General features: G+C 44.8%; 1 protein-coding gene across 4 annotated transcripts in view; it reads left to right on the forward strand.

The window, feature by feature from the left end:
• The window catches only part of KLF12 (KLF transcription factor 12), a 519,184-nt gene that overhangs the window by 238,077 nt on the left and 258,664 nt on the right, over positions 1 to 22,443 (forward strand). The window lies entirely within an intron of this gene.

Raw genomic sequence — 22,443 nt, forward strand, 5'->3', positions numbered from 1 at the left:
CGCGACTTTTCACGTGCATTGGAGGCAATTGAAAATACCTTGACTTGGGTCAGGTGTACCTTAGTGTACCTTACTCTTCAGAGTAACACTTCAGTACTTGAAAGGGGTTTTGTGTAGCAGATTTATTTGCCTAGTGCACCTTGTCTTTTGATCTCGTTACTGCTGCCTCCATGAGCATTGATTGTGGACCCCAACAAGATGAAATCCTTGACAACCTCGATCTTTTTTCCTGGATTTTTTTAATGATGTTGCTTATTGGTCCACTTGTGAAGATTTTGGGTCTTTACATTGAGTTGTGGTTCATACTGAAGGCTGTAATCCTTGATCATCATCAGCAAGTGCTTCAAGTTCACCTCACTTTTCAGTAAGCAAGGTTGTTTCATTTGCATATCTTAGGTTGTTTATAAGTCTTTGTCCAATCCCGGCACCACATTCTTCTTTATATAACCCAGCTTCTCTGATTACATCCTCAACATATGACTTGAATAGCTGTGGTGAGCTGATACAGCCCTCAGACACTCCTTGCCTGATTTCAGACTGGGGGTGTCCCCTGGTGCCGTTTGAACAACTGCTGTGCTGTACATCCATTCCTCCCGAGCACAGTGAGGTGTTTGGGGAGTGTCATTCTTCTTAAGGCTGTTCATACTCTGTTAGGTTCCACAGAGTAATTGCCTTTGCATGGTTGATGAAGCACAGGTATACAACTTTCTAAGTATTCTCTACTTTAGTCAAAAATCTCTCCGACAGCAACAGTGATAACCATTGTTCCATGGCTTCCTCTGAATCCAGCTGGAACCTCTGTCAGCTGCCTGTCAGCAATGTACTGTTGCAGCCGGTGTTAGGTGATCTGCAGACATGTTACTTGCATGTGGTATGATGACATTGTTCAGTAATTTGTGCATTATGAGTTCACTTTTCTTTGGAATGGATCTCCCAGTCAGTTTGCCAAATCATTGCCTTACCAATTCCTTGGCACAGACATGTGAGTGCTTTACCAGCTCTCGACACATTCATTTGGTACCCTATCACTTCCTGCACGCTTGGTTTTCACTCAGGCTCCAAGTGCAGCTTGCTCTTCATCTTTCAGCGCCGTTGGTTCTGTGTATCTGCCACCGTTTGAAATAGCTAACTAGTGACTCCTGCTTTTTGGTCAGTGCTTCTGTGTATTCGTAGCATCTTCCTTGGGTGCATCTTTTGTCATTCAGTATTTGCTTATGGAATCTTGAATATTGTAACTTGAGGCTTCTTAATTAATTTTTTATTGAGTTCTTTCTGCTGAAGATATGCTGAGCAGGGTCTTTCGTTTTGGATTTGTAGTTCTTGGTGTTTGCACATCTCATTAGACTATTTGCCTTTGACTTCTTGTGTTGTCCTTTGAGATTTTCAGTTCAGCTCTTTGACTTCATCATTTCTTTCACGGGTTTTAGTTATTTCACGACTAAGAGGAAGTTTCAGAGTCTCTTCTCACATCTACTGTGATCTTCTCGTTCAGTACATGGGAGTCAGGGGCAACAGTAACCCCGGCGCATGGCAAGAAGTGCAGAGCTAGGAGAAGTGGTGGCACAGCGTGATGTCTGTAATCACTGCCAGTGAACCGTGTGTGCATTTAGTTGCTACATGAGTGTGTGCTTTGTTGTTTCACCCGATAATAGCCATCATAATGTTTCTTTAACACTCTCCAACCCAGTTAATGAATTAGTTTATAACCACTGACCAATGTACAGAGCAGGAGCACAATACAGTAGATTTTAAAAAAGAAGATAGAAGATTTTAGCAACTTTTCTTCCTTCACTCGTTAAAATGAAAACATACGAACCAATGAAAAGAAACCAAGCACAGTGGTTTGCTTGCATGCTGGCTGTCTGCTCCATGCTGAGGAGGCAGAAGCACACCTGCCCTTCTTTTTCAACACCCTTAACGCCACCAGAGTTGCCAAGATAACTGGAAAGGGATATAACTAAGCCTTAGGGGCGTTGAAATCAAGAACCACTGTTCTGGAAAGTGTGTACTGAGCCTTGTGCTGATGTGGCTAAGATTCTTAAACCCTTGCCCTCGTTAGAAACTGATCTTAAAAGCCCGTGGAGGGATTAGCAGGAGGGGAGGGCACAAACCCCAAACCAAAAACCTCACTGCCATGGACTTGATTCCGACTCAGAGCAACCCTATAGGGCAGAGTAGAACTGCCCCTATGGGTTTCCAGAGTAGTCAGTCTTTATTGGAAGAGAAAGGCCTCATCTGTCTCCTGTAAGTGGTTTCGAACTGCAGACCTTGCTGTTAGCAGCCCAGCATGCAACTCAGGTACAGTTAACTCAGGTATGAAGCAGCACTCTGCACCGTAACTCACGTTACTACAGGTAACCCTTGAACCACATGAAGTGGGACTGCATGAGCCCGTTGAGAGGCTGACTTCTCAAGAGTCTAGTGCTAATCATCTCTGTGGGAGCGAGCTGTAGCTGTCTCTGGTAAACTGTGTGTTACAGCAAAAGCCGAACTGCCGTGCTTAGGGCAACACCATAAACCTTGACTAGCACCGTTGGGCTCACACCCAGGGCCACTGGTGATGCTGGCTGTGCTCCCGGCAAGCAGGCGACTTCCTTGAATGCACTCCTTCACTTGGCTCTGCAACTGCAGCGGCCTGCTGTCTCCCGGTCAGTGCATACAGCACGAGGGCTGTTGTTGAAAACAAGAAGCTTCGTGGAGCTGGTGCTCCAGCCAGGTCTGCAATACCCAAGCCCTTCGTGTGTGTATGCGTGTATACCACCTCTTAATCTCTTATTGAAAATACAGCTGTGGGTGCATTAAATAATACATGTAATGTACATAATAGAGCACTCATCATTTGCTTCTGTTATCTGTTAAGGCACCTAGTCAACAGAATGCTATTAATAATTATGTTTTCAGGGAGTCAAATGGTATACTTGATTTTTCAGCTGCTCAGGAATAAACAATAGATAGGTAGATGCTAGGTAGGTAGGTAGGTAGATAGATAGATAGATAGATAGATAGATAGATAGATAGATAGATAGATAGATAGATGATATGTAGATAGATGATAGCAGTCTGCTCTTTTTAACTCCATTAGTTGGTAAATTGGGAAATCCAGCCAGGCCCATGAAATGTTGGAGAAATGCAAAAAAAGTATAGAAAACTATTCAGAAAAGATTAGTTATCTTTTCAGATCTTTTCACTCCCTTTTCAGTGGGGGAAATAAACACCTTGCACACATACCCTCTCCCCGCCTTTTAATTTAAAAAAACCTCAGACACCATAGCCCACAATCCAGGAAAAAGTGTCACTCCTTTCACTTGAGTCCTTTCCTACTCATAAGCATTGGATTGGTAGCCGCAAGATTGGCGATTCTAAACCATCACTCCCATAAAGATGTACAGTCTCAGGAACCCAAGGGCTCATTCGCCTCTGTTCTGTAGTGTGGCTGTGAAGATGAGGTGTACGTCTCTGCCTCTGCACCCCACCACCCTATTGATCCAGCCACCCCAAGGGATGATCTTGCCCACTTTGGGAAATACTGATCTAGAAAAATAGTTCACGCCAACCTAGCATGTTGTTGCTAGTGCTAATGATTTTTGACAATATCGTGTTGTTTGGACCCTTTCACTGTCAGTTTTCAGTTTTAAGGTAAGGCTAAAGTGAAACATTCACATGCACGCAAACCTCCAGCCAGTGTTCCCAGAGGTTTTACAGTAGCACAGAGACCCCATGCTAAAGTTTTTATAGGAAGCCTTTTGGGACCCTTAAATAGGAAGAAGAAAAACAGTGAGTTTATAAGTTTAACTTGTTGCCTGACTATCAAAATAAATTTCCTTCCTTTTAAATGGAGCTGATGACACACTGGAAAGAAAGCTATTTCACCCCCCTTGGTGTTAAATGTATTTCATGAGTATGTGACAGATCAATTATTCATCCTCTTTCTTATAGAAACAAACCTTGACTGAAGTAGCCTTGCAGGGGTTAATGAAATGTGGATGACCTAGCTCCCTATATAGTACAACCACTTCTATTTCACAGTTTGGGACACTTTTCAATCCACTTTTAAAATTAGAAACAAAATCTAGTGATTTATGGAAATTTATACTTGAGTATGTAAGGTCAAATATAAATAAATATATATAGAGAAGTATATTTAAATACTGACTATACCATGGACTTCCAAAAGAACACACAGCTCTGTCTTGGTAGAAGTACAGCCAGCATGTTCTTAGAGTTCGTCTCCCACACTCTGCACATGGTATCAGGAGACACCAGTCTCTGGAGCAGGACCGCGTGCTTGGTGAAGTGGAAGGGAAGCTCAAAAGAAGGTTGCGGTTCTCAATGAAATAGATTGACCCACTGGCTGCAACAATGGCCTGGAAAATAATGATTGTAAGGATGGTGGCAGGATGTACATCAGATTGCTATCACTTGGAACAGAATCAGCGGCATCTCTTAACCAACTATTTATTTGGTTTTCTGGCTGGATGGGGCTGTGGTAAGGTTGTTGATGTATAGATGATCTGATTTGAGAATTTAATTACAGAACTAATTTTAGATAAAGAAGGCTAGACGTTTCGATGTTTCTTGGCTTCAGTCTTCCGCGACTTATATCGTACTACTAAGAACTGATCGAAGATGTCTGTTTCCAGAAGAACATGTGAACGGTATTGGTGACTTTCAAATACATAATTACAAGTCTGATTGTGGCTTGTAGAACAGCATGGCACATACGTGACAATAAACAACATTGTAGATACTCGTGCTTTGCAGGAAGGACGGGATGGGGAGGCGTGCAAGAGCAAAGGTGCACCATTGGGTGGAAAGTGGAGTTGCTCTCGAACGCCTAGGGCTCAGGCTGATTCCAGGCCAGAGGTATTCACTCGGCTTTGGGGAAGACATGTTGGTCTCTCTTCCAAATTCCAATAATGTTTTAAAGATACTCTGCTTTATCGGGGCCTCCTCTTTTTAATAAGGAATCCTGTCAGGTATCAGGTATCAGAAGACCCAAAACAAACAGTCATATCGATGTGAACAATGGGAGGGCGGGGCAGAGTGAAGACCCAAAGCCCACGTGTAGACAATTGGACCTCCCCTTACAGAAGGGGCGCACCACGTTCCTTTAGCAGTCAGTCTGTAAGGATTTATGATCTAGGACCACCCCCCCCGCCCTTGGGCAGTTCCCAGCAGAAAAGTAGAGGGTCCTTGGAAGATGGTTGGTGTCAAAATAAGGGAAAAGAGGGATGGAGAGTGGAGACATGTCCGACCTCTGCCTTTTAACAATAGACCTTGGGCTGGTGGGGAGTTGGGAATCTGTTTCCTTCGTGTAACTGGGGCAGGTCGAACGTTGTCCCCTTTTAGAAAGTCCATCAAGATTATCCCTTTGGAATCCCCCAAACAGTTGCCAGAACCTTTGGAGCGGACATCTCTGCTTTGAATTCATCTTAGAGGTGGTCTTGACCTTCCTTTAAAACACTGGATCTGTCTCAAAACTGCCTAATTTTATGTCTGATAGCATGCCTGCGTGCTTGTTACCACACTTCCATGGTTTGATAAGACGCCTGCTGTAGTTTTCTTTTTTATTCATTTTATTGGTGCTTGTACAATGCTTACGACAATCCATCCATCCATCCATTGTGTCAAGCACATTTGTACATATGCTGCCATCATCGTTCACAAAGCATTTGCTTTCTTCTTGAGCCCTTGGTATCAGCTCCTCATTTTCCCCCTCCCTCACCCAGCTTCCCACCCTCATGAACCCTTGATAATTTATTATTAAATTGTCATATCTTACACTGCCGGATGTCTTCCTTCACCCACTTTTCTGTTGCCCATCCCCCAGAGAGGAGGTTATATGTAGATCCTTGTAATTCGTTCCCCCTTTCTACCCTACCTTCCCTCCACCCTCCAGGCATCGCCACTCTCACCACTGGTCCTGAGGGGTTCATCTGTCCTGGATTCCCTGTGTTTCCAGTTCCTATCTGTACCAGTGTACATCCTCGGTGTAGCCAGATTTGTAAGGTAGAATTGAGATCATGATTGGGAGGAGGAAGTATTTAAGAACTAGCGGAAAGTTGTATGTTTTATTGTTGCTATACTGCACCCTGACTGGCTTCTCTCTTCGTCACAACCCTTTTGTAAGGAGATGTCCAGTTGCCTACAGATGGGCTTTGAGTCCCCAATCTGCACTCCCCCTCATTCACAATGATATGATGTTTTGTTCCTTGATGCCTGGTACCTGATCCCTTCGACACCCTTGTGATCACACAGGCTGGTGTGCTTCTTCCATGTGGGCTTTGTTGCTTCTAAGCTAGATGGCCGCTTATTGACCTTTAAAACCCAGACACTATGCCACTTTAATTTTCTTAACATTTGATATTAGCTCTTACCCCCTTTCCCCCACCATCATTGGTACAGAGTATCTTATTTTTTGAAGTTCCCTAATGAAACAAACTTAACATAGTTCTACGAAGCACACTTTCTGCAGGCATCCACTGGTCCCACAGGCCTATTTAAATACACTTGGTTTAGACTGAGTGCATGCATGTGTAAACCGCAGCCCTAGTAGAAATATATGCATATTGTACTTGCTGTTGTCTATGATCATACCTCTGTAACCAGGTTATAAGCTTCCTCGGGCTACTCTGGGGGAGTCCTTACTTCCTTCTCTCTTTCTTGGTCTTTGGCATACCATGGAGACTCCCTCTGGATGTCTTTGGTGTTCCATGGAGAATCCCTCCGTGAGCGATCACTGCTGAGCCTCATCGTCTCCTTCACATCTCAGAGAGAGTTGTCTTCAGACACTCGACGCTGATACGGCCTCATCAATATAAAAGGAAAAGCCCTGTTTCTAAATGGGATTCCATCCACAGGTATAGGCCTTAGGATTCACAACATAAATTTTTGGGGCACCCATTTCAGTCCACGGCACCCAGTCTCCTTCACTGGTTTCCTAAGGCTTGAGGAATTGGCTTCCCTGACCTGAGACCCCCGCTCTCTCCTGTGAAGGCAGGTGAAGCTCTGACCTTTGCCCTTGTAGATATAGACTGGTGGTAGTCATCGGACCGAGAGGTATTTAAGTGCTTGGTGCCGTCGGTAATGGAATGGTCAAAGACTCCTCCATGGTTGTTACCGGGGCATGGGGTCGGGTAATGGGAATTGAAGGTTGCTGTTTGGGGTGCTCGGGGCCCTGGTGGTTTAGTGATTGTGAGTTGAGCTGTGATCTGCACAGTCCACAGGTCAAAACCACCAGCTGGTCCTCAGGAGAAAGCTGGAGCTTTCTACTCCCACGAAGAGCTACAGACTCAGGAACGCACAGGGATAGTTCTGCCCTCTCTTATGGGGCCCCTTTGAATGGGCATAGACCCGCTCATAGTGAGTTTATTTTGATTTGGGGGTGCTAACATATTTCATTTTTTCAAAAAATTGATAGTCATGTTTCTATAAGATGGTGAATATAATTTAGTATCATTAATTTTACATTTAAAATTGGCAAAGAGGAACACATTGTTTTGCATGTGGTAGTTGAAGGGGCTTCATGAAAGTCATGAGCATGTGGCACTGGAAGGTCGTGGAACTCTCCTACGAACTTCTCGAAGGCCCCTCGTGGATTTTATTCTCCTTCGGTCCCAAAGCCACCATCCCAGGCTCCTTTGTGTTCCCACGAAAAGAATGAGTCTCAAATCTTAAGCAGCACAGTGAGGATCTTGCAGACCCTGGCAGGGGTTTGTCCTGTTGAACATACTAATAAACCACACTGGCTGTCATCTAGTCAGTTCTGACCCGTCACCTTCCTACAGGACAGAGAAGAACCTTCCCTGGGGTTCTGAGAGTCCAACTTTTACAGGAATGGAAAGACTGGGCTTTCTTTCCTTGTTGTGCACAGGTCCCTAAGAGTTGGAGGTGACGTGAAGGTACCCAATCGCCCCAGCAACAGCAAAGTCTCCTGGCAACACTCCGTATCGCTAGGAGGTTGTAGGCGTAACGGAGGACACTAGGTTGAAACCATGCTGAACGGCTCCTAGCAGACAGGTCAGCCCTAGTCAGACCAATGAGCCCATCTTTGACCATTGCTGGACTCCGTAGAACTTTGGAGATCAGAAATCTATTCCTTTGTAGCTTGCAGTAACATTTCCAAACCATTCTGCCGTATATTTAGAACAAGGTGTTATGAATTCTTCGTTAGCACAGCCAACTAGCACCAGCAAGCTCACTCCATTGTAGATTATCTTCTTGGAGAAGGGTTTATGCTTTGTGTGTCTCATGATTTCTCATCATCCCAACACCGGAGTTCATGAGTAGTCAGGGCTCAATAAATATTGATTGCTTCACATGCTATTATTGTAAGTGAGAGACAGCCTGCCACACTTTTCGAATTGGGAGGATTTTTGCAAAGGACTCCAATCTATAGGCTTAAAAAAAAAAGAAAAAAGTATGGATTGACGCAAGTCATGTAGTTGAATCTACACGTGCTGTGGGGTGTTTAGGTGAGAGAGCGTCCGCTGAGGTAATTGCATTGCATTTTAATAGTAGTAGGAAAAACAATCACAACCACAGCTTGGTTATCCTCCACCCTCAGTGGACCACTGTTTTTTAATATCACATAAAAGATTCAATATGTGTCTGAATGTAAAGGCTGAGTAAGCCAGTGTTACTCTAATGAATGTATCCAAAGTGAAGAAAGGACCATCAAACAACTGCCAATGGCGTTGGCCTTTAGCGGGGTCTCACTATTGCCTTCCCTACTGTGAACAGGGGCCAGCAAGGCTAATGAATTGGTAGACTTATCTTGGACATTTGAATTTGCTTATCATTTACTATTCTTTGACGGCCCACTGCTAAGCAGCTTTTGATCTGTAGTGAAATCTTTGCAAGTCACTACCTGGCTTCAAAGGAAAACCCAGGCAGACGCTGTATTACAACTAATGAGAGAAGGCCATTTTTTTACAAGCAGGAAGCAAAAAAGAAAAAAGGGCATCCATGGTAAAACTCATATTTTAGGGCAGAAATATCTTCCACTAAAGAAGCAGAGAGCTAGAGTGGTTTTAATAATGTCAGAATGGCCAATAAATGTATTAATAGAAAGAATTGAAAATCAATCAGCTGTGATAGTAATTACAGATAGTCCCCAAGGGAAATATAGCAGGCTGGCAAATCCCTTCCCCTCTGGGCCTGCCCTGGGCAATGCTCTGAAGTTGATAATTCGGTCTTCCTCCCTTCCCTTATAGTAACCGACTTTCGTTCCCCCCTGCCTTCTCTGTCGCCCGAATCCAGACATCCCCGCCCTGTGACTGTGCTCTGCTGGCTCGAGACCAGCCGATGACCAGTTCTACCTGAAGTCTCATTACTTGAATCCAAAGTAAAACCTTGTCCGAAGAGTTATTTGTGCTTTTATAGGGTCAGTGCATTAGGAAAAAGGAATAATTTATTCTTAAAGGAATTTCATGCTCTGAGTATTTGGGGGATTTTGACTTGAGGCAAATGGACCTTTCCAGAATATTTCAGTCTATTGCATGGGAAAGCCTTTGCAGTAGAATCGGGCCCCTGAGGAGAGTGTGTGTGCGTGATGCGCTTTCTTGTGCTTGCATGGGCACATGCCCAGCTGGTGGGGTTCTTCACAAGGAATCTTTCCTTAACCCTTTGGGACTTTGCTTCTGACCCTGAATGGATTACTTGCTACGGGAACTGACCGTCCCCTATACACTAGCAACACATGAAATGAAAACACATCAGATAATAGACCACGAAGGACTGGGACCTTAAAGGAAAGGGTTAAAAAGAAGGCGAATCCTCCCCAAAGGCAGTTTCTAGCCACAAAGCAGGAAAAGCAGTCACTGCCTCATGGCGGTGGGTTCAGAGTGGCCGTTTGGGTAACAACCGAGTGCTTGGCCATTGTACTGCTCAGACTCCAAAACCAGCCGAGCTGTCACCACAAATGGCTCGAGCTGTGACTGGGATTTGGAGAGGCCAGGGCCACTGCTTTCTGATCAGGGCGCTCACACTTTGTCAGCACGAGAGCTACTTAGAAAATGATCAAGTCAAAAGGATCTACCAGTTACAAAAATGCAGGACATATATTTATTTTACTTATTACATTTATTCATAAATGTATTGAGAATTCAGTATATGTACAACGTATGTTGATGTACCTTGTATAACCGCATGAGTCCATTTTCACAACAAACACAATTAATGATGTATGTTGTTTTGTCATGACCTGACTTTACTCTGATGACTTGCACTGAATGGACTGAGCCAGGGAGGCACAGTCCGGGCAGTAGCTGCTGACAGCCAGCCTCAAGCACACTTCCAGATGAGCATCAGTCATGGTGGAACGGCACTAGGACTTGATGATCTTTATGTGGCAAACGCTGACTCACATACATAAGTAGAGCCGAACAATGCAGTCAAGTCAAGGAGGCAGCACATGTTCTCAGGTTTGGATGCTTTCCCTCTGGGAGAAAGTTCCAGAACTGATCTTGCGCTCTGGACTTCAGCTGAATGTTGGCTTGTAGTGTCAACATTTCCCATTCCATGTGAAAGTGATACATTTTTGTCTTCTTACTTGGTCCAGCTCCCCCACTCATTTTAATGCCCTTTCTTACATTTAAGAGAAAAAACCAAGGTCTAAATTTTAGCGATAACTTAGCTTGTTAGTTTTGCTGCATTTGGTGCAGTTGTTTGCGCATGCGTTTGACACCTAAGATTGCATCTGATTGACTGTGCTGTATATCATTTAAGTGACAGGATTGATGATGGGCTTATGTCTATTTTTTTAATGTCATGAGATCTACCCACATTACGTTTGCAATCAAGTAGTAGATCACAATCGGTGTATGGAGCACCCCTGTTTCTGAGCGATGTTGTGTAAAAGATGGGGACTTTTTTTGTCAGAAGAATGGTTGAAGTCTTCGAAGGGTTCCTTCCAGGTTGGTTTGTCTGCTATCTCTGTGCTAATGATAAGAGCAAAGGTCATACCCCTCAAAAGGCACATACAAATACTCCTGGTCCTCACATAAAGCATTACAGCCCAGGCTACAGTAACTTCTTCGTACACTGGCACTGAGTAGAGAAGAAAGGACTGGTGTCAGGAACATTCTAATCGAAACATTGAAAAGTAAGGCTCAAAAGAAGCGGTTCTGTGCCAGAACAAAGTGCAGCCCTCCCAAGAGGTACCCCCAAATCATACGCTCGAGATCTGTGATGGCGCATGGTACTCACCTGTGTGAAACTCAGTGTCTGGCATGCAATCCAAAATTGGCAGACATGCCAAGAAACGGGAAACTCAGGTTGATAATAACCGGGTGAAATGAAAATAGAAACGTATTTAGAAATGGCAAAAATAATGAATTAGTAAACACGGACCTTAAAACAACCATTCTGCATGGTCTCACCATGCACAGGACAGGAGGCGGGCATGAGCCTGACAAGACGAGAGCTAGGAGGTATCAAACAGCCCCCAGGTCAAAAGTAGAGGTAATTTTTGATAAGTGCAATAGATTGTGGAAGAAAAGATCTTTGAATGCATAGCATTGGAAGCAATTCCAAAGGGTGGGAGGGGGAAAGACTAGAAAGAATAAAGAGAGACTTCTTGAGCCAGGGAGCAGTATCAAGTGGTCTGAGGTGCGTGCAATTGGAATCTCCGGAGGAAGGGAGCAGGTCGAAAACCCATTTAAATGATGAGAATGTTAACGACTGAAACGGTTCAAATGTGGCAAAAGACGTAATCTCACAGATTCAAGAAGCTGATGTACATCAAGCAGAAGAAACCACCCGAAGCACATCAAACTGCAGAACCTTATGATGAAGGAAATAGACTTAAACGCAGTTAGACAGTTTAAAAAAGAAGACACCTTCCATTTGGAGAGAATAGAAATTCTTCCAGATAGCAGAAAGGAGCATATTCGGGCCACAAGGAAAACGATACCACGTAGCCATGTGGAGCTACATAAGGAAATGACAGCTACTCGAATGGTACTTATGTGGCTAGATATAAAATAAATAAATTATTTTAAAAGGAAAATTGACTGCTTAAAGCAAAAATAATAGCAATGCATGATAAGGTTCACACCCTATGTAGAATCCAAGCATGTAACAACCACAACAGAAAGAAGTAGGGGAGAAAAGGGGAAGTTCAATGTTACAGGGTTCTTCCTCTTTGTGTGGAGTGGTATAGTGTTATTTAAAAGAAAACTGTGATGCATTAAAGATGTTTACTTTCAATCCTAGAGAAATTACACATGAATACGCAAATAGATCGTCATCAAAACATGAATATTGGAGGTAAATATTTCTAGAGTGAGGGAAAAAAATCCCCAGTTTATCTAAGAGTTCAGGGGGAAACAGAAAGAGAACAAATAACTGACAAAAGAAATAAAAGAAAATCAAGAGGGCATATGCAGACTCAATCATATTGATAATTACATCTAAGGCATACAATATAAGCACTCCAATTACACAGATTGCAACTAAAAGCATAAGAAACCTCCAATGTGAATTTGCAAAGAAATAAAGTTGAAACTAAAAATTAGAAAATGCTTTGTCACACCAATATTAAACAGTGATAACAAAACCACTGTTGTGCCTTATATATTTTTTTAATTAATAGATCATTTTATTGAGGGCTCTTACAGCTCTTGTAACAACCCATACATCAATTGTATTAAGCATATTTGTTCTTATGTTGACACCACTATTTTTTTTTTTCTGGAAAGACTTTATTTTGGGGGTGGGGAGAGGGGGGCCTGGCACTCAGTCCTTCTTGGCAGCGGCCTTCCTCATGGCGGCCAGCACGTTGCTCAGTTCCTCTCTCTTCCTCTTGGCCCGGATATGTGTGCCCACCCGCTTCTTGATGAACTTCAGTGCCCGCTTGTCCTTGGAGACCTTGAGCAGCTCCATGGCCCTTCGCTCGTAGGGTGCGAAGCCGCACACCTCCCGGATCATGTCCCGCATGAACTTGGTGTGCTTGGTGAGGCGCCCGCAGCGGCGGCTGTGCCTCGGCTTGCTCACATTGTGGTCACCTTGTGGCCCTTGTCGAGGCCCCCGGCCATAGGGGAGCGCACAGCCATGGCTGCGACTCTTCGGTGGGTGCCGCGGCGGAAGGACAACACCACTATTTTCTAAACATTGACTTGCTATTGAGCCCTTGGTGTCCGCTTCATTTTTCCCCTCCCTAACCCCCACTCTTGTGACCCCCTTGATAGATTATAAAATCATTACTTTCTTATTTTACACCAACCACTGTCTCCAGTCTCTCATTCCTGTCCTGGAGTCTGTGTGTTGCGAGCTCCTACCCCTTACCAGCTCCTGTTGTTTGCCTTATGAATATCAGGATAAATCTAATTTACTTCCAAACAAAGACTATCAACGGTGATTAAATAGGACATGTTGTCAGGGTAAGGCTTAATTCATTAGAAGAACATAACAGTGCTAAATGTTTATGTACCGTGTTCAGTCCTTAGAAAGAGAGAATATTATCTCCATTAAGTACGAAAATTGCAGCGCTGTTTCATGTCCAAGAGCACCCAGGCAGAATCACTCAAGTCCAGGTCTGTGAATCCGAATCGTCAACAATTTCAAACTCTGTGTGCATAGTCCAGTTGGCACAGCTCTGGAACCTGTTACCACACTGGACGTGATCTGTTAGCAATCAATTCCCATGGCAGTGGTAACGTTCAGGAAGGCTGCCATGTGGATCGAATCTTAGTTCCCGAGGCGGCTCGCGGGAGCCCATTGCACCAAGTGCCTTGCTGTGAGCATGGCCTTTGAAAAAGTTACTCTTTTATATTAATTTCATAAGTTTTTTTTACTCTGTAAGCTACGTATGGTTTAAAAGAAAACACTTTAAAACAGTAGGCAGAAATGTACAGTAGTCCCCCGTCGTATTGAAATGGAGAAAGTCGGCTGTCGCTGCGTCTGCATGTTTCCTAGCCCTGGTGGTGCAGGGGCGCTGAATTGGGCTGCTAGCCTCCAGCTCAGTCATCAGGAACCCCCCAGGAGGCCCCTGGAGAAAGGGGGGCTTCTGTTCTTGTAAAGACTGATAGCCTGGGGAACCCACAGGGGCAGTTCTACTCCATACTGCTAGGTTGCTCAGAGTCAGAATGGACTGGGCGGCTCAGAGTTTGGTGTTTCCTACATTTCAGAAATCAAAAGAATGGAGGAGAGGTGATACCACTAAGAGAACCCCTCTAGGTGTGGGGGTTCTACTGTGGACTGCAATTCACACGGTCACAGCCGTGGGAAACTGCCGGAAGAAGCCCGGGCTTTCCGCTCTCATCAGGAGTTCCAGTCGGACACGCTCGTCCAGGGGCAGGTCCGCCCTGTCCTTTGGGTCACTATGAGTTGGCCTCAACTGGATGGCAGTGATTTTTCCTTCAGTTGAGAAGACCAAATAATAGAGTCGAGATCTAGGAAACCTCTCTCTTCTGCCCACTGTTACATAAATAACTTGTTACGGACCATCTAGTGGGTTCCTACGCAGAGTGACCCTGTGTTCAGCAGAAAGCAACCCTGCCCAATCCTGCAGCAGCCTCACCACCGTCTGTTGGCACCCAGAGCTGCAACCGTTCTGTCAGTCCACCTCCCGACAGCCTTCCTCTTTCGCCGCCCTTCGGTCTGACCAGACACAAGGTCCTTCTCTTGGCACTGGTCTCCGCTGATAACATGTCAGGGGTACAGGAGACGGAGTCCTGCCGTTCTTGCCTCATAAATATGCAGCCAGATAGAAATGCCATCGGGTTTTACCTTTCCCCCATTGCTTGACATAGTATGTCGAAGTCATTACTGAGGAAAATGTGCGGTAGCCTGCCAACCTTATGGAAACGTTGATCCTTGTCATGTCTTTTCAAGTGGTCGTGGCTGTGGCCGGTGGAAGGAACCTCTCTCTGACCATCTGGTCCCCCTTTCCTTGTCTTAGGGAATTAGTGGGGAGAAATATATATATATGTATAATTTATATTTATATATATTAGTGATGAAATCCGTTCTTCACATCCATTTTTAATGCACTAGGATGACCAAATGACTCATCAACAGCTCCAATGTTTGAATCTTGCTTTTCAGCTCTCAGTCTTTAACTTCATTGCTATGGTCTTGTCATAGTTAATTATGGGGGGTTTTCCCCAATGAATACATGCAGATAATGTGTGAGATTGCTCAGTTTCTTTAAAAGAATGACTTTTTCTTATGTTTTAGTACTTCACTGTGAACTTATTTTGGTTTATTTATTTATTGTTTAATCATTTCACTAGGGTCTCATACAACTCTTATCACAATCCATACATCAACCGTGTAAAGCACATCCATACATTCATTGCCCTCATCATTCTCAAAACATTTACTCTGCATTTAAGCCCCTGGCATTAGGTTCTCATTTTTGTTTATTTTTATTGAAATAAATCCACGCAGATTCCTGAAAAAGAAGTCAGCCACTGAAAAACCCACAGAACCATCTCTTCTGACACAGGAGGTCCCCACCACTTTACAGTAACTGTGTTTTGCTGCCAGCCCTCTGGGTGCTTCATGCCCACTCCTCTCCATCCTGGGCCAGGGCGGAAGTGGAAGTGGGCATCAGGGGCATGGTTGTGAGGGCGCTTCCAGGAACCATCAGTAGATTGCCAACCTTGGATTCACTTAGTCAGGCTTGGATTCCTTCAGCTCTGCATCCATCAACCTATGGTCTCACTGCTTCCCGTTCCGGCTCCAGTTGGCAACCCCTGCGGCTGCTTGAGTCAGGGGGCCCTTCCAGCTTACATCTGATCCGTGGACTTGAACCAGACCAGACCTTCTCACTTCGACAACTTAGTATGAAGAACCATGTGGGATCAGGACCAGGAAGAGCACGGTGAAACGTGAGAGGAAATATAAGGACTTGAAAAATGAATGGTGCAGGAACGTTTGCAAGAAACATTTGATAGAGACAGGGGTCTGACGACTCAAATGTTCACCCGTGGCTGGTGACAGGAAGGTTGGTCCCTTCCTTCTTCTCCATATATTCCTGGTGACCAGAGGTGCGGCTAGCCCTCGCTCTCACCCAGCCTTCTGCCCGGGAAGGCCAGGGCACATGGCCTTCACAGCCCTGGCTCTACAGGAGGCCCAAGCCGCACCCTTGGGATCGGCTTCCTGGTGCACCAGCGCTGCATCTGGTGGCAGATGGCCTCTCCTACACGAGACAGATGAGTGACCTGTTCTCACCCACCTTGGGAAGACCGAGAACTCTTCCCATACCAAGTGACCCTGCCCCTAGCTGCCCTCTAAGCCTGCAAGAAAACAAGTACCCTGCCCATAACCACCCTCCGAGCTGGCCCATAACCACCCTCCGAGCTGGCACAAACTACTTCTAGTTCCGGAGCCCTGACTCTGGACATCCTCTGGGCTGTCAGAAACACTGTCTAGGAGGGGGCATCCTGATTCTTGCCCCAGCTCACACTCTGTGGGCACCTTCACTGTCAGGAGGGTGAGACCGTCCCAGGTGCTCTGCACCCTGCACAGTTTGCTCTCTGGGGAGAGCCCGCCACTGTCCTCTGTCTTCTCTCTGTCCTTTCTTTTTTCTTTTTCTCCTTCCCTTGTGTTTCTTTTCTCCTTGCTACCGCTTTCTTAGTTTGTTCGTTACTTTCTCAATCTCCTTTTGTTCTTAGTGCAAGGGTGTCGGTCTGAAGCTCGCCGGTACTCTGAGGGAGTACTCACAGAGAGTTACAGCCTCTGACACCTGCAGGGTCACCCTCTGCCCTGTCCTTTAGGGTCACTGGGAGTCACCCTTGACTGTGGCGGTAAGGGAGCGAGTGGGGAGGTGGTGTGAATGGTCAGCATGCTCGGCTGACGATGGAAAAGTTGGAGGTTTGAGTCCACCCTGAGGCACCTTCATCTCCTGTGCCTTGGACAGGTCATCAGGAGGGACTAGAATCCAGAGAAGGATACCACCACGCTTGGCAAAGTGGAGGGGCAGCGAAAATGACGGAGAGCCTCAACACGACCCGTGAATGCAACAGTGGGCGCGAGCATGTGAGGACAGCACAGGGCGGGGCAGTGTTTGGTTCTGTTGTACGTCGGGTCACTATGAGTCAGAACTGACTCTATGGCACCTCACAACAGCGACAGAGACACCATGGGAAAAAATCCTGGTGACTTGTTTTTGAGAAATTAATCATTGAAAACTACAGGTTTGAGATCTTTTTCCGGGCCTCCGAGAGTTGGAATTGACTCCAGGGCAATGTTTTCTGTTTGTTTGTTTGTTTTTTCCTTTTCATGTATTTAGACCAGCAGTTCTCAACCTGTGGGTCGTGACCTCTTGGGGGGGGGATGTCAAATGAGCCTTTCACAGGGGTTGCTCAATTCATAACAGTAGTAAAATTACAGTTATAAAGTAACCATAATTTTATGGTTGGGGGTCACTACAACATGAGGAATTGTATGAAAGGGTCACAGCATTAGGAAGGTTGAGAAACACTGATTTAGACCATGGTTAGACACCCAGTCCCAGTACAAAATTTCAGAAGCATTCTCATGGATCTCTCATCTCTGAATGTCTATCGAATCCATTTATATTCACGACCTTCCCAAGTCGCACCTCATTGAGCTCAAAGTGTGTCATGCCTGAAGTCCCAACCCAACCTGATGTCAAGAACATTCATTTGCTAATCTGGTTCTAACAGTCATTTCTGGTGTGGGCCCATAGGGTTCTAGGTTGAAAAGAGCCCAAGTTCAGGGAGCACTGTGCTTTAGTGAAGGGTGAGTCTCATATTCTGAATTAGCTTTGGAAAATACCCTGTCTGGAACCTCTGTGTCTGCTGCTTTATTTCCATGATCTTATCTGACTGTCTGCATGACTATTAAAGAAAGATGTTGTTAACAACAGCTAAGAAACTTCTCCAAGGTCACACAGTGTCAGTTTCAGGACCAGCTCTGTTTGGCTCAAGCAAAACAACAACAGCCGCATTTTAAAACAAAACAAATGCTAGAAACCCCCCAGATGAACGAATCCTAATCAGTCTCATTGCCACCAAGTCATTGGGGACTCATAGCCACCCAGATGAGACAGGGATTTAAAATGATGTGCTCTTTGTTTGTTTTTCAATATCTTAGAGAACCACCTGCATGATTTCCTATATTCACGAAGAATGCTTATTGAAATATTGCTGTATTGATTTAACTCAGTGCTATCAAGCCAATTATGATTTGTCGCCACCCTATTGGACAGAGTAGAGCTACCACCTGGAGTTTTTTAATCTGCGAGTTTTCACTGAAGCAGAGTGCCCTCTCGTGCCTTTACAGAGCAACTGAGGGGTTTGAACAGCCAGCTTTTGGGAGCAGGCAAGACCTTTAAAAAGAGCCTTAGACTGGGGATCCACATCTATTGATTAGTTGACAGACATTGCTTTTTGCTAATCTAGTCTTGCAGTTTGTTAGAGTTTAAATGCTTTTCTTCCCACTTCTTCATTGGAGGAAACTTCAGAAACACTTGGGAAAATAAAATGAAAAGATAGTGGAGTTTTTCTACGAATTCTGTATATTTTTATTGTAAATTGGGTGGAGATTAAGAACAGATCATCACTTTTATATGAAGCCGTTTATTCACATTTTATTTCTCCCCATTCTTCGCAGTTCCTGCAGTGTAACGTCATGCTTTCCGTTTCCTCTTTCTCTTCTATGTCTTTTGAATGTGCTCCTTGAGTACTGTTGGGCTTTCGATCCCAAATGATGGATTCTTCCAGGCTATGCATGCTTCCCTAGTGTTACTGCTCCCCACTAGACCTGGCTGAAAACTGAGCAAAGGTCCTCCTTAGGGTTGTACCAGTCTCTGTCTAGCAGCAGGGTCAGAAATTCAGGACTACCAGCCCCTTGGGAGGAGAAAGGCGAGGCCATCACCGGGTTCAGATCTCCTGGGTCCTCTAGGAACTCCGTTGGAGCCGGCAGTGAGTTTTGGTTTTTGTCTTGGTTTATTCAACTAGGATGCTCATTTTCGCTTGTGATTCTAAGTGTTTGTGCCGTGTTTTTCTCCCACTCTGTTTGGGGTTTTCTAACGGGATCCCTGTAAGAGCAGTTGTCGTGGGCACCATCTCGTTCTTTTGGTCTCAGGTCATTTCCATGAATTTTATAAAACCCCTCAGACTTGTTAGTCTGAAGCAAAAGGATGGCAAAAGTACTGCTTTTCAGCTGCATTTATCCCTTCCAGTTCAGAGCATTTCACATCATCATATGATCTTTTAGCAATTCAAGAGAAGATGGAATGGAACAAGTGTTGTGATCATCATTGTGTGCCTGAGAAAACAAGCACATGAGAAAGGATGATGGACCGAAAGCCCAGAGCTCAGTAGTGTCAGATCTGGAAGCATAGCCAACACCTTGCCTTTAATTGAATATGACGGTGTTGAAAAAGGGTCTTTCGAACAGTTCATGAAGAATATTATTCAAGGGTAAGAGACTTTATCTACAAACCGCGTGAAGCCCCTTCATATGTGTGCAGTGTGGCGTTTTTTGAGAGGACAATGGACAGACAACCAAACCAAAACCAAATTCATGGCCATCAAGTCTGTTGATATGCATCACAAGCCTACAAGACAAAACAGAACTGCCCCTGTGGGTTTTTGAGATTGGTTCTGTTCACGGGAGGCAAAAGCCACATTTTTCTCCTGCAGTTGATGGTTTGAAAATGCAGAGCTTGTGGCTAGCAACCTAATGCATGGCTGCTACACAACAGAGTTCCCCGGATGGGAAGAGATGGTCCTGACACAAGAAGTGTTGCTGGCTGGCACAGGTGAAACCGGAACTGAGTCTTAATGGTGACATACGGGGAGGAAAGATGGAGGAGATGAGCCGACATTCTTGGTTGAATAGGAACTTGCGGGGAAAAGTGGGTGGGAAGGAGACTTCTTATACAGAATGCTCTTTGAACGCAGACATTTCAGTGTCTAAGAGGCCTGTTAATCTGGTCGTTTGGACAACACAAGGTTGCTCCTTGCAATATAAAGGCAGGCTGAATATGAGCTTGTAATGAATTCTGAAGAGTGAGCCACTCCTTCTGGAAGGTTCCCTGCATTGAGCTGATACCTCGCATTCTCCCTTCCCCACCCTCACTGACACTGCCATTCCCACCGCATTTTCAATCCTGGTTGGCAGTTCCAGAATTAAAGCCCCCCAAATTGGACCTTTCCGTGTCCGTTCCCTTATGAGCTGTATCATTGCTAAGTGGTTGGACATTTGGCTCTGATGCTTTGCACCCTTCCGCATTCCTGATGCCAATTCATTTGGACTGAGGTCATTAGAATTCGGTGGCACAACCTGGGGAAATCGATCCCGTTGGACGCATCCCCGTCATTGTGACCGTGAGCTATTTGAGAGCTGCTCACTGTGTTCTACGTTGATTCCTAAGCGGGTGTTTGATTCTAGGGACCGTATTTATTTGGCTGAAATCATACAGCCCTGCAGGTGTGCAATAAATTTAACCTACTTCGGTGTCATCACTATTTCCTGGGGAAATTCAAGTAAAGAGGCCTCGTGCTTAAAACCTACCCGTTTATTTTGTATCTTCGAATGGCGAAGTAAAAGAAATTTAATTTTATAGTGTACGTTATCTTTCCTTACCATCTTTGTTATTATTCATGTACTTAATTCCTTGTTGGTTTTTTGTTTTGTTTTTTAAAACTGACAGCGAGGCTGTGAATGGGAGCATGTTGAAAATTCACGGTTATGTGTTTAATTCATGTTTTCACTTATTATACTTTGTGATCTATACACTGTTCCCGATTTGAACAGTGGGCCAAGACGTACTTGAGAACCACTTTGCATCTCTGTAGGCCTCTTGCGCATTACTTTTGATGTTGGCATGGAGTTAATGAGATGATATAAAGCAAGTACTGCGATGGTAATTTTTCACATTAGATTCTACTGAGGTGTCATATCACCAGCACGCCTTCCTCCCTTATAAGCATGGCTAACTTCCAAAGACTGCTCAGCCACCGTCCCTCGGGCGGTGAGGTCATCGATGACGGCTCTGAGACATGGGGCCTCAGATATAATGGTGAGGGTGCTCGTTTGCCTGTAGCTCCTCATGGGCTGTGGATCATCCAACTTTCCACCTGAGGATATTTTTAAAGTTGTCATGCACACAAGGTGTTGGGTAACGAAAGAGTTGGTAGCCGAGGAGCGGATTCATTTTGATGACTATTGTCCATGGATGGCAAAAACCAAAAACTAAAACAGATGTTCTTGCCTGGTATCGACAATCAAAGTGTGGTCCCCAGTCAATTGATGGATGTGTTTGTCCATCTCGGGGCATTGGAACCTGATTATATGACGGAGGGTTTTTCGGCATCAAGATTGTGGTTTCAAGGTCCCCTCGGCCCTCACCCCAGATTTCACAGTCAGGAGCTAGGAGAGTAGGAACAGCGAAATCTATGTTTTCAGCAAATTCTGCAGGCCATTCATTTCTCTTCTTCTTCTTCTTCAAATCATTTTATTGGGGGCTTGTTCAACTCTTATCACAATCCATCCATCCATCCATCCATCCATCCATCCATCCATCCATCCATCCATCCATCCATCCATTGTGTCAAGCACATTTTTACTTTTGTTGCCATCATCATTCTCAAAACATGTTCTTTCTACTTGAGCTCTTAGTATCAGCTCCTCATTTTCTCCCCTCCCTCTCCCATTCTCCCTCCCTCATGAACCCTTTCTCCCCCACCTTCTCCTACCCTCCTGGTATCGCTACTCTCCTTATTGGTCCTGTGAGGTTTATCTGTCCTGGATTCCATGTGTTTCCAGTTCTGATCTGTATCAGTGTACATCCTCTGGTCTAGCTAGATTTGTAAGGTAGAATTGGGATCATGATAGTGTGGGAAGGAAGCATTAAAGAACTAGAGGAAAGTTGTATGTTTCATCGGTGCTGTACTGCACTCTGACTGGCTCATCTCTTCCCTGAAACCCTTCTGTAAGGGATGTCCAGTTGCCTGTAGATGGGCTTTGGGTCCCCACTCGGGACTCCAGCTCATTCATAGTGATAACATTTTTTTTGTTCTTTGATACCTAATCCTATCTATACCTCGTGGTTACACAGACTGGTGTGCTTCTTCCATGTGGTCTTTGTTGCTTCTTTGCTAGATGGCCTCTTGTTTATCTTCAAGACTGTAAGACCCCAGATGCTATGTCTTTTGATAGCCGGGCACCATCAGCTTTCTTCACCACATTTGCTAATGCACCCACTTTGTCTTCAGTGATTGTGTAGGTAAGGTGAACATCATGGAATGCCAGGTTAATAGAACAAAGTGGTCTTGCGTTGAGGGAGTACTTGAGTAGAGGCCCAATGTCCATCTGCTACCTTAATACTAAGCCTATAAATACATGCACATACATCTATTTTCTCATCATCATACATTAAATATATTTACATATGCACATGCCTGTATTTAGACCTCTACAAATTCCCTTTGCCTCCTAGCTCTTTCCTCTGTTTCCTTCTAC

The sequence above is a fragment of the Tenrec ecaudatus genome, chromosome 11, assembly GCF_050624435.1.
Source record: "Tenrec ecaudatus isolate mTenEca1 chromosome 11, mTenEca1.hap1, whole genome shotgun sequence".
Lineage (NCBI taxonomy): Eukaryota > Metazoa > Chordata > Mammalia > Afrosoricida > Tenrecidae > Tenrec > Tenrec ecaudatus.